Below are 7,180 nucleotides of genomic sequence, written 5' to 3' on the forward strand. Positions count from 1 at the left end.
TTTGGTTCCGGGAAAGGCAGCAGAGTGATGTCTAGACATCAGGAGACCTGTGACAGCTTTGCCCTCAGGCCCTCAACCCCGTCACAAGCAGCCACAGGGCCCTGGGGTGTTCGCGTGGTGGCGCCCAGGCTGGTGGTCTGGTCACGCACCTTTCGTGAGCTGCAGGGTGCGGAACTTGCCCATCCTCCTGGTGACAGCGTAACAGCTCAGGTGCGCCCGGTTCTTGTCTCCTTCAGAGCTCCTGTGAGCCCTGGCGGGCGGCTCCCCACAGCCTGGGCTGAGGCTCCCACACTCCAGGCTCCTTCCTGGCCGGGGAAGGTGGCTGAGGCCTGGCAAAGGTTGGGGCAGAGCGGGGTTGGGGCGGGGAGTGGGGCTGGGGCGGGATGGGCCTCTCTGGATGGGGGTGGGGGGGGCAAGACCCTTTTGCACAGGCTCTAAGTTTCCTTTTTTTAACTCATTCTGATTTTCTGCATTGTGTTTGGAAATTAAAATGAAAAAAACTAAGACCAACAGAAACTGGTTTTCAAAAAGGCAAATACACTCCCATCTGTTTCAGATGCTGCTGAGCATTTCAGCAGTAACAGATTCAAATAATAAGCTAATTTTTGGAGAAAGGATTAAAAGAAAAAAACTTTGTAATATTTATCACTTGCAAGCTTTAATAAAGAAAGGAATGGTTTCTAAACTTTGCTGTGGCTCGTGCTTTAGTCATGGCTGGTATGGGGGTGGCAGTTTGGTGGGGGAGTCCAGGGGTGATCGGGGGAGGAGCTCTGCCCGTGCTCCCTGCAGGCATGGTGCAGCTTTGGGGTCCCCTTTGCTTCCACCGCAGTGGTTCCACCTTCACATGGAACCGGTGTTCTAGAAGCCACTGACCTGATGACTGAGGGTCAGTCCAACAGTATCAGGAAGGAGGCTGGGTCCCCAGCTGTCCTTGGCCCTTCCCATCATATTGCTCTGGTCTGTCCTAGTCACTGAACCCTCTGTAATGTGCTGGCTGGTTGCTCAGAATAGCAACTCCCATCAGCTCAGATGTTCAGGACTTCCATGGTGTTGGGACAAAGGGGCCGGGAGCTCCCTTTGCCCACCTGCCCACTCAAGACTATGAGAAGTGCAGGCTGCCCGTCCCTGGGTCAGAGCCCAGCTCGGGCACGAGGAGGCGGGTGTCAGACTGGAGGTTCTGGTCACGAGGTGGAGGTGACGACGGAGCCCCTTGCCCTGCTCCATGCGTGGGGGAGACCCTCACACTACCCATCTTTGGAGCAAGAGCGTATCCTGGATGGGGTATGAGGCAGGTGTGGTGCCAGGGATGACTCCCAGCTGAGCCTGGTTTAAGGTGAGGCTATTCTGGGTGTTGGGGAGAATGACGCCCATTTCCTAAGGAGGAGGGAGGAACAAAGAAACCACGCCATCTTCTCTCCCTCTGTGGTCAGGCCTGCACTTCCCCAGAAAGGAGCCGAGAGACCTCTGGTTCTTTCCTGACTCCAGGGTGACAGGGACACGTGAGGCATTCTCTGGTGGGCCAGTTAGTGACATCAGGGAGGAAGCCCACTCAGAGGGCCCTAGGCTAAGTCCCCGCCACCTGCAGGCCTCAGCCCCGGGCCTCGAGCACACCATGGTCCCCACCCGCTCCCCTCCCGTGAATCCCCCTCACCTGGAGGATGAGTTCAGTCTTCTCTCCCTGGAGCCTGGCCCCAGCGGTCCCCAGCGGTCCCCAGGGCGGTTGGAGGCAGGCAGCCAGAGGCAGTGCCGGGGAGCCCTCTGGAGACCCGTCTGCAGATGAGGCTGCCCAGGCAGGAAGCATCAGCACCTGGACCTGCATGGGGCCTCCCTCTGGCCTAGCGCACTCCCGTGGGTGGGTGGGTGGGTGGGTGCGCAGGGCGGCAGCCACCTGGCTCTGGCCCACCTCTGCCACCACCACCCCGTCCTCTGCCTGGGGGGGGGGGGGCGCTCTGCCCTCCAGGCCAGCCACGCTCCGCAGCCCTGGGAGCGGCAGCCAGCTCTTCCTCTCCTCTCTGTGGCCCCAGGCCACCGTATGCGGATGTCTCCTAGCAGCTTTGCACGTGCTGAGGGCAGGAGGGCAGCGAGGCCCGTGTGGACACCCACCCCAGCCCCAGGCGGCGGGGGGCTCCCAACCCAACCCGACTGCAGGAGCACCCAGCCTGGACGCCGTGCACACAGCGCTGTCAAGTCGGTGCATCAGGTGGAGGCAAAGCCCAGCCCCTCCGCCTTCCTGAAGGCTGACATTCGGGGGTTCTGTGGGAGGGGCTGCTCTGCCCGAGGCCTGCCACCCTCCCGCTGGACCCCACCTCACGCAAGGAGAGAGCGAGCTGCGGGCCTGTCCCCGTAGCCACTGAATGCCTGAAGCTGGACCTCGTGCAGGGTGGCGGGCTCTGCGGGGAGCAGGACACGGTGAAGGCAGCAGGCCTTCCTGGGCTGGAATGCTCCGTGCCTGGGGAAGGGCACAGAGAAGGCGGCCAGGGGGCAGAAGAAGGGTCAGGGTATCACCCAGATCCGTGCAGAGGAAGGCGCTGGCAGTGTCAGGCGGGAGGAGGGGTCCCTCGGAACGAGCAGCTGGCAGCTGGCGGTGGAAGAGTTGGAAGCCAAGGATGGGCCGCGGGCTGGGGTGGCAGCCGCCAGAAGGCGGCCCACAGGTGGCATTGCGCACTTTGGGGGAGAAGCCCAGGCGGCGGGAGCCGCAGAGGAGATGGTGTGAGCTGACTGGCAGCCCCGCCGCCTGAGGCCAGGGGCTCCGCGGGGCCGGAGAGGCTGCCACTCACCACCGCCCATGGTGGCGGCGTCCGTGGAGGCGCCCTGTGCTCACCGGGCCCGCGCGTGCAGGGAGTGGGCCGTGGGCTCCGGGTTGGAGACTCGCAGCTCCGGGCTGGCTCTGAGGAGCAGAGCAGCTTGGCGGCTTAGCGCCCTCTTCCCCAACACGAACACCCCCGCAGAGGGGACACGAAGCTCCTTCTGGTGCCTGGCTGGGCCAGAGAACACAGGGAAGGGGCTGCAGAAACGAGCTACGATGACAAGGGGCACAAGGGCCTGAGGAGACACCAGGGGGCCACAGACCCAGAGGCCTGGCAAGGGCCCAGACAGGTCTGGGGATCACGAGGAGTGGAAGGAACCTGCCCAGGGTACCACCATCAGGCACAGAGGTGGCCAGGGACTCCTGTCCACCCACCCACACCCGATCTCCCATGGGCCAGAGGTTCAGCACATAGCCAGTGATGTCCCTGTTGGAGGCAGGTGGTTCCCAGGACCCAGGAATGGCAGAGGTGGAGAGGGCCATCACCGGCAGCCCCCTTGGGGCAAGGGGTGGCTCTGGGTCCCCTGTCACAGCCAGGAGGCCGCTGGCCTGGTCGGAGCCCACTCTGTTCTCAGTCGCCCTTTGGTAGATGGCCTTGATCTCATCTGAGAGCCCCACTAGCGTCCGTGTGCTAGGGAAAGACTCGGCAGCTGGGGGGCTCCTTCCTGCCAAGCCCCCTGCCCCAGTCAGGTGGCCTTAAGGAGGGGACTGTCTTTCTCAGAGACCACAGACCTGTCCAGGGTCGGGACCCACCACCTTTGTGTGGGCATTACCTGCAGTGGAGCTAGTGGAGCAGAGCTCCGGAGGGGGCACGCTTGCTGGGATTTGTGGGGACTTGAGAGGGAGGTAGGGTGTTGGGTTAGGTGGGCGCACATGCCTGGGGTGGCAAAGGCACCCACTTCGGGGGCAGGGGCGGGACACAGGAACCTGGGGCACGTGTTGTCGTGGGCCAGCCGAATGTTATCCCTGGGACTCAGCACCTTCCCATTCTTCAACCAGACCAGACGGGGCTCAGGGACGCCCTGTGCCACGCAGGTGAACATGGCGCCACTGCTGGAGACTTGAACAAGGACCGTGGCCACTGGACAAACCTGGGGTGGGGGGAGGCAGAGGGGAGGACAGTGCACGGTGGACAGCACCGTGAGGCCCTGCGTCTTGTCCCCTCCTGCCCCTCCCTCTCCCCATGCAGGTTCCCGTGGGTGGAGAGGGAGCCCAGGGCGCTCCCCACCCAGCCTCGGGACTCACCAGCGGGACACCCCATGCCGTGCGCTGGACACGGCTGCCCCGCCGATTGGCAGCACAGACACAGACACAGTGCTGGACAGACACCTCGGGAATCATGAAGTGCCCAGTGCCCAGGACTTGGACGCTCTCCCCACCGATGGGAGTCAAGCCAGGGCTCAGGGCTGGGAGAGGGCCAAGGGCTGGGGGCTCTGGCCGGTGGGGTGGGGTGGCTGCATACCCAGGCTGCTCCAGGAGGCGAGTGACCATGGGTGGCCGAGAGCGATCACCATCCAGTGTACGGTGGGCATCAGATTCTGAGGCCCAGACAGGATCTCGGGCTCCCACAGCAGCCCTGGGGATCCCACTGTGTGGTGGAAACAGCAAGTGGAGAGAGGGAGAAGCAGAGCTGCCCTGCTCTGCGCCCAGGCATCAAGCGACCGGGCCTCAGGGCGGTGCTGGGCAGCTGCTGCTTTACTCCCGGGTCACAGGCAAAGAAGACGGCTCGCCCAAGTGCCGTGCCAGGAAACACCAGAGCTAAGGTTCAACGGGTGGGAGGGGAGAGGAACAGCTAAGTGTGTCCCCCCACCGAACCCCAGATGGCTCTCCCGCAGGCTGGCAGGAGACCCTCCCTCAGAAAGCCAGCCAGGCCCTCCTGAGAACTCAGTGATGTCCCAGCTGCTCGGGGGGATTTAAACGTGCTTTGAAATTCAGTGCTCTTTGGGTTTAAGCCAAGTCTTCACCTATGCCACCCTCTTCCAGTTTATTAGGTGATTCTGCAAAGCAGTGGGGGCTGCCATGTGCCCCGTCCTCACCCCGGAGCATGGCTGCGAACTTGCAGAAAATGTACCTTTGTTTTCCCTTAGCTTGTCACCCTGTTCTTATTTTGCACTTTGTATTTTATGTAACTTTGTAACATATCTTAAACCCTTTCATAAATGTCCTTCCTTAAGAACGTTTCATACAAATTTTTGTCTCTCTAAAGTGAGAGTTTCTCAAGAACTGGTATAAAGTCTTAACACATGTTTACATACTCCTTGGAACCTAGAATAGTTTTCCCTTTCTTCCTCCCTCTCTCTTTCCTTCCCTCCTCCCTCCCTCCTTCCTCCCCTCCCACCTTCCTTCTTTCCTTTCTTCCTTTCTCCTTCTCTCCTTCATCCATCTATCCCACAACCAGATATTGGGGACCAGGCTAGGTACCCCTCAAACTGTCTCTCATGATCTCTCGTTCAGGCCAAGACCATCCTGGAATGTCCCGGCCTTGGCCAACGAGGCTGTGCTCCTCCGGTGGGACTGTTCTGCCTGCGGCAGGACCCCACTGTAGCCAGCCCCCAGCTGAGTCCTTGCCCCTGCCGGGACTTGTGCTGTGACCCCGCCCATGTCGCGTCCTCCCTGCAGACTGTGAGGCAGGGGCTTCTGTTCCTCCAAGCTCACAGAGGAGAGAAACCAAGCATCAGAGAGGGCAAGTCACTTGTCCAGTGCCAGAGGGACTAGACCAAGAGGGGCCAAGACTGGACCCTGGAATTGTCGACAGCTGGCGGCACGCGCTCCTGCCGCTCTGGGTGGAAGTCTGGTAAGACCCCTCTCCCCGCGGCCTGTCTGGGGTGAGGCCTGCCCCAGGGCACTGTGTCAGCCCCAGCGAGGGGTCTGGGGCCTGGGTCCTCAGCTCCTGCCCTGGGGAAGAGTCCACGCTGACCGCAGCTCCTTTCCTGACCTTTCCCAGCAGGTGCCGCCTCCGACGTCCCGGAAGCTCTGCCTGGGCCCCGGCAGCCGAGCCCCCGGAGGCCCCGTACCCCGCCCTGCCCTCCTGCCCCGGATGCTTGACCCGCGGGCAGTGGGAGGCCTTCCTCTGCCCTTGGGGGACCCCCGACCCCCAGCCTGCGCTTTCAGTTGCTAAACAGCTGCGCGTCAGAGACACAACCGCTCCCCCCACGCTCTCGGTCTGCCATTTAAAAACCACGCCCCCTTCGGTGACCCGGCGTCCGCGGGGTCGCCCCGCCGCCGGCGGCCCCGTTAGCTGTGCTGTGGCGCCCCCTACCGGACAAGCCGGCGGGGCCCGCGTCTCCTCGCGGGCTCGGCTCCGGCGCCCGCAGCGCTCGGCCCGCACGCGGGGCCGCCCGGGTGTGTCGTCCTCGCCCCGGGGAGCACACACACGGCCGTGTGCGCGCAGAAGGGCGCCCCGGCGCGGAGCCTGGGCCGCTCCAGGGCCTCTGGGGCTCGCCGGGCCGAGTCCGCGCGCTCGGTCGTGCCGGCCCTGCCCCCGTGGCGCCTGCCGCCCCGAAGCCTGCGCTCCGGCACCTACCCGCCGCCCGGGGTCAGCTGGGCATCTCGGCTGCGGCGGGCCACCCAGCGGGAGGTGCCCCGTCAGGGGGTGGAGGGCTCGGCACCCCCGGGTCAGGCACGGACGCGGGGGACTCCCCTGCTCTCCGCCGCGGTGGTTTCTGGCTGCTGGCAGAAGTGGGACAGACCTGGGGCAGGGGGCCGCCCACAGACCCAGCCCTGGCCTCTGCCACTCCCTGCCGACCTCTCCACTCTTCAGCCCTGCAGCCTCCTGCCTCGACTTCCGTGAGCCTGAGCCCTTGCCTTCCTCCATAAAAAAAAACATTTAAAATCGGGGCGCCCGAGGGGCTCAGTCGGTTCGGTGTCCCACACTCGGTTTCGGCTCAGGTCGTGATCTCAGGGTCCTGAGCTCTAACTGGGCACTGGGCTCAGCGGGGCGTCTGCTGGAGCGTGTTTCCCCCCTCCCCCGTCTGCCCTCCCCCCACTCATGCACGCACACACACTCTTTCTCTCTCTAAAATAAATAAAAACATTTAAAATTGCATTTTATAGGAGTGCCTGGCTGGCACAGTCGGTGGAGCCTGTGACTCTTGATTTCAGGGTTGTGAGTTCGAGCCCCACAATGGGAGGAAAGCTCAATATATATATATATATATATATATATATATATAAAATACACACACACATACAATTGTATTTTATAATTGCACTGGTATAAAAACAAAAATAATCCACTTTTATATATTCAATATTATATTCATTATTGTTATATATTATTATGTTCATTTTTTTCTTCTGGTTTTAAAGAAACTTAGAATAAACCTTTTTTGTGGGCCGCTGCAAGTGCTCTGAGCCCTAGGCACTGGGCATACT

At 61.8% G+C, this 7,180-nt stretch overlaps 1 long non-coding RNA gene across 1 annotated transcript; it reads right to left on the reverse strand.

Moving 5' to 3' along the window:
• Positions 1-216: 216 nt before the first annotated feature.
• LOC117803509 lies at positions 217-5,104 on the reverse strand. The gene is made up of 3 exons (XR_004627482.1): positions 4,269-5,104; positions 1,652-3,897; positions 217-1,374 (listed from the first exon to the last, which is right to left on the reverse strand). It is a non-coding gene; the product is annotated as an uncharacterized LOC117803509 (long non-coding RNA).
• Positions 5,105-7,180: the final 2,076 nt, after the last annotated feature.

This window comes from Ailuropoda melanoleuca, chromosome 8 (genome assembly GCF_002007445.2).
Source record: "Ailuropoda melanoleuca isolate Jingjing chromosome 8, ASM200744v2, whole genome shotgun sequence".
NCBI lineage: Eukaryota > Metazoa > Chordata > Mammalia > Carnivora > Ursidae > Ailuropoda > Ailuropoda melanoleuca.